This window comes from Pteropus vampyrus, unplaced genomic scaffold, assembly GCF_000151845.1.
Source record: "Pteropus vampyrus isolate Shadow unplaced genomic scaffold, Pvam_2.0 Scaffold620, whole genome shotgun sequence".
Taxonomy (NCBI): domain Eukaryota; kingdom Metazoa; phylum Chordata; class Mammalia; order Chiroptera; family Pteropodidae; genus Pteropus; species Pteropus vampyrus.
The window spans coordinates 58,599-64,097 of record NW_011889401.1 but is presented as its reverse complement, the minus strand read 5'-3'; the positions used below and the strand labels follow the sequence as shown (position 1 = coordinate 64,097).

At 46.1% G+C, this 5,499-nt stretch overlaps 1 long non-coding RNA gene across 1 annotated transcript; it reads left to right on the top strand.

The window, feature by feature from the left end:
- Positions 1-2,775, top strand: LOC111733697. Its single transcript, XR_002778119.1, has 2 exons — positions 1-176; positions 1,004-2,775. It is a non-coding gene; the product is annotated as an uncharacterized LOC111733697 (long non-coding RNA).
- Positions 2,776-5,499: the final 2,724 nt, after the last annotated feature.

Here is a 5,499-nt window from a genome sequence, read left to right as displayed (position 1 = left end):
TAGACCTGCAAGAATAAAGCAGAGGGGGTGACACCCTCACTCAAAATGGTCATTTCCTTTCATTGCAGAGTAGTAAAGAGAACTGACGCAGGGGAAATGCCGCTTCACCTCAAACACCAGGTTCAAAGGCTGCCTGGACAAGGCCACGTCATTCGTGACCCTGGATACCTAGCTTGGTGAGTCCTGATGGTTCTCCCTAACTAGTTGCTGTAGAAGATTTAATTATGCAACAGATCTCCTCCACTCCTCTGTCCTGTCCTACAACACGCATGTGTGAGGATCAGGAAGAGAATCAGAGGCGAGCTGGCAGCAGCCCCAGACCTCCCAGCACACGGACTCAGGACAAGGGCTTCGGAGCCAGTGCAGTGTGAATCTGCTGGAGGGCTATGTAAGCAGGTGTTTATTCTCATATCTGGTCCCATGAGATGGTAGATGAGAGAGATTTGTAGTCAGAGAGGGCCATGACAAAAATCACTTTTGGTATGACTACAGTATCTCATCATAAGTGTTAACACAGTTTAAAATCTAATCAATTATAAATTACTTTGTCATTCTGGAAAACCCAATGAGGGAAAGAACGACATCTGTAAAGGTTTCAAGAAAAATATAAGTTGGGAAAACCACATTCCATTCCAACCTCCTCAGACAGAAGAGAAGTGATAAACTAAGACTCACTGGAGATGCTCTTTGAAAGAGCCGACAACCCTCCCCACCACCACACGCTGAGACCTAGTGCGCCCACAGGCCGCTGCTGTGTGGCAAGGCCTAGGGCTGTGATGGACACTAAGGACATGCGAGCCAGTCTAGCACTGCTACCGTAGGTACCTGAGAGGGACAAGAGTGACACCACCACTAGATGCCCTTTGTGGGAGACCAATTTCTGGCCACAACCCCTAAAGTTACCCTGGCCCAGCACGAGCCTCAAACCCAAGCTTCGGGGAAGTGACCTCCACTGTAGCTCACTTGCACTGGAGCACTTCCTAATGTTCTCCATCCTCTCCAGGTCCCAGATCTGAGCAAACTTCCTGGGGTTTCCAGGGAGGTTCTAAAGCAGGTCCATGAGGTGGCGGGGAAAGTCCTCCGGGGCTGGAAAACCCTAGGGTATGGAGTCCGTGCACAAAGTCCAGACCTGGCTGGGGATGCCCTCCTTACGTGAACCAAGCTTGAAACTGAGCTCATCCACAGCCCCCCAGCCCACCGATGCCTCTGGGCACACTGACCCTTCTAGTAACCCCAGCACTCTGTCCTCCTGTGCGTATCCCACTTCCCTCCAAATACTGCTGGCCATGACAGGAGTGTTTACACCACAGAAGCCAGCAATCACGACAATCCAGGGCCACATTTTGTCCAAGGTTTAAAAACTCACCCATAAGTCACTCGTCAGTTCTCAGTATCTAGTGAATCTAAACAGGTTGCACCTGGTAAGCACACAGTGAGCAGCGTTACTAGTTGCCACAGCATAAATGAACCTGGGCAACAACCAAGGTCACGAGAGGGGACCACAGGACACGTGCAAAGATTTAGTATGGCCACACAAACCGCCATGAACTGTTCCTTTCCTGCTCATGTCTGCTCTGTGCCCTCAGCACCTCCACTCCCACTGTAGGGGGCTGTTTAGACCCTCTGCGACTGCGCATGGATGAAAGGTAGGGTTGTGAGGACTGTTGGGGTGAGTCCTGGAGAGAACATATGAAGAGCTGGGGGCAGGACCCAGCTCACCAGGTTTCTCCACACCCCCACACCTCGGTGTGGGCTGTTGCGGCCCCTGGAATGCACATCCCTCTTTAGAGGTGCAGCGAATGGTTACCAGGACTTAGTGATCCCTGAAAGACCAGAAGTTGGTCTCGAGTGACAGACCCCAAACAGCACCAAGGAGTTTCAAATGCCAACTGGCACTTCAAGGAAGAACAGTGTGATTTGCAAGAAACAAGTTCACTCAGTTCTTACCTAACAGGGGCTGGATGACCCAGGTCTGAGTTCCAGCCCCGCTACTGGGAAGAGCACTGGGCCTCAGCATAATGATCTGCTAAGCTGTGATTCTAACTCTTGCCTGCAAATTGGCCAGCACTACTGTAAAGCTATAAATTATGCAATGCGTATAATGTACCCAAGTGGAGACTCAAGGAGGACAGCACACAGAGGGTGCTGCCACCAGTATTATAAGAAGACAGAGGAGGAATGGGTAGGAGACATCTAGTGCTAGAAGAATACCGAGGAGACTAATGACACTGGGGCTCCAGGGGGAGGAAACTGGACAGCTGGGGCCAGGAGCGGATGGGAGACTTTTCTTATAGACCTTTTTGTACCTTTTGGATTTAAACCATGGGAATTGATTACCTATTCAATAAATATAAAAATATTTTACTAATTGTAAAGAATTAGGCAGGTTAAAATTATGTACCCATTGTTGTTTAAATAACAGTGATGATAAAAGTAAGTCCTGAAAGAGGGAAAGAAGTCAAACCATAGTATATTACAGAGGAAAAGAGCCTGGCAACACACATTCAATGCTTTCACTGTGTGTCATCACGTTCCAGATGTCACTGATGTAAGTCACAGTTTTATGTACAAAAAAGAAAACACACTGACAATTAATCTAAGACCAGATGCTTTCTTTACACTCAAAATTTTAAATTTTATTTTTAAATTATTTTTATTGAAAGAACTCTTTAAGCTTACTCAGGCAATTTTTTTTTTTTTTTTAAATCAAGTATCACTCATGCATACAAAAAAAAAATGAAATAAATTGGTTCTTCCCATTTAAAGTCCAACTAATACTGTGTCATGGCTGTCCTCACAATCATGTTCGGTGCTTTCTAGGCGATGGTTATGTGGCTATTCTTAGAGCCTTCCACTATTGTTTCTGGAGTTTTCTCCCAAGGCATTTATACCCACTCTGCAAAGCCCAGCGATACACCACCTGTCTGCACAAATCTCAGCAAGTAAAGGTGGCCCGGCTTCTCCAACAATTCACTTACCTCAATATGCACTGCCATGACTTAGCTCATGCATACAGATGGTGACAACTGGGTCACAACTGCTGCTTGGCTGACAGTGATTTTTAAGAAGCATCGCAATTTTAGAGATATAAAAAAATGTTCATCTTAGGGTAGATAAAGTATGGTATTATATTGTTCTGATTTTCCAAGTTCTCCCTAAAGAACAATCACCATTGCCAATCAGAAGAAAGTTAACTAAATTTTTGAAATGTTAAATCAAGTATTATGCAATCACTGAAAATTACAGTTTCTAAAGACTACAGAATGATGGGACATAATGTCATGATACCACATTAAGGAAAAAGTGGGGGGAAAAGGGCCGAATATAAAACTAGATATACCATGTGGCTATAAGAATCAGAAACATATGTGTACAACAAAGAAAATGCAATGAAATCTATCAAAACTAACCACAATCACCTCATGGAGCTACAGGTGACTTTTTGAAAAACTGCATTTTGGAGTATTTTCTGAATTTTCTCTAAAGGACATATATTGCTCTAAAAAGCAAAAATAACCATTAATATAAATTGATGCTGCCACACAAATCCCTGTCCCTGTTGAAAACATTTAGAAATGTTACATTGACACACATTCAGATTTTTAAATGTATATTCTGGTTTAACTGAAGGAAATATTTTATCAATAAATATTTTATCTACTAATATCCAACACTGGAAAAAGTTTTTTTTAAAGGGATGAAGTTTGTTGGCAAGGACTGTGGGCTGCGAGTTAAGGGAGCAGCTAGAGCGAGGCCACTGTCCTGACTCAGGCCTCATACCACTTGCCCACCCCCCCGCCCCCCGCCCCCTTTCCTGTTCAGCTCTGGTCCCTCAGGAGAGGCCAACTCCAGCTGGGCCTCAGGTCTAAGAGTAGCCAGCCCCCTTCCATTCAATGGTCAGAAAGTGCATTTGGGTTTAATTCATAATTTACAACATGCTGGGCTTTCTGAGAACTCCGGAAGCCAGTACCTCCCTTTCCCCCGGGATGTCCAGTGGGCTGTGGGGCCCAGAGCCGTTTAGCCTGGAGAGTCTCACAGACACAGAGCGAAGCCCCAATTTGCTCTCCAAGTCCTGTGGACCTGCATGGTGTGAACGAGGGGCTGGGCCTGTCACTTGCAGTCAAGGCTTCCTGACTCGTCCTAGAGGTGCCTTCTCACCACCGTGGACTCCACATGCTGTAAGTTAGCATTCCCTCCAGCTGTGTTTTTAATTTCAGGACTTACTACATAATTTGCAGGGCTCTCATGCGAAACGAAAACATAGGGGCTCTGGCACAGGACGAATTTGTTAGGAAGAATTTCAAGACAGTGACTGCAAAACATTAAACCAAGGGCCAGACTTTCACAGTAAGGAGTCCAGTGAGACTGTACCGAGTCACAAACCCATGAAGCCAACTCTGACTTCTTCCTTTATTGAATCCTAACATGGAAAGTTTTTCCTGACCTGATAACTTCAGTTACCTTGTATCTTTGGTTGTCACCTCATCCTCAAAGTCCTGACTTGATTCTCCTGGTTCCCCCTTTTATAAGCCTTGCTGGCCTTCATGTTCAAACCTGTAAGTTCAAAGCCATACTCCTCATGTCACCCATCCTGCTCCCTCCCCTTCAACTTCTGCTTCCCCACCGTAGGCCACATCGCCACCACCCACGCAGCTGTCTACCTTGTACACCTCCCTCTCTCACTTCACCACATGCTCTTCTTTGAGTCCTGCTAATTCTACCTCTGCCATGCCATCCAAGTGCTGCTCTCGCCTTGGTACCCATTCCACAGTCACTGACTTGGGTAAAGCTTCTGCTACACTTTCACGGGAGCCTTCACTCTCCCTCTGCACCAGTCTCTGGCCCTCTCCAGGCCAGCCAGCAGGACCCAGACCTGAGCATTCCCCCGCATCAAAGTTGTAGGACGGCAGATGACCCCTTTAGAGAACAATTTGCCACAAACAGTCCTTTTTGGAGAGCTATTTGTAAAAAAATGAGTCATACTCTTAGAGATCCTACAAATCTACCTCTGGCGATCAAACGTGAGCTCACTGCACAGTGCTATCCAGCACAGCATGATCTGCTTCGTGAAGAAGTTTGTCAGTGGCAGCTAACTCCTACTGAGGGCTTGATATATGCTAAGCACACGCTAAGTCTCAAAAAACCCCTCTAAAAATGCAGGACGAGGAGGCTGGGAATGGCTCTCAGCCTTGCCTGAGGTCCCACTGTGAGTGACCTCATTCTCTGCTCCAGGCCCTCTGACCCCGACATCCACACATTCACTACAGGTGATGACTAAATAAGTTATCGGTCAGGTACTTACGCACTGGTCACGTTGAAAGTTACAGTTATGAATACTAATTCATAACATGGAGGATGCTCACGTTTAATCCTTGTGAAAAAGCGGGATACTAGATACAGTCTGAAGTTCAGTGCAAGAAAAGACTGGTAGGTGTGCCAGAACGTCAGCAAATAGTGAGGCGACAGAACTGAAAACTTTTTCTTTCTTCTGCGGCCGTA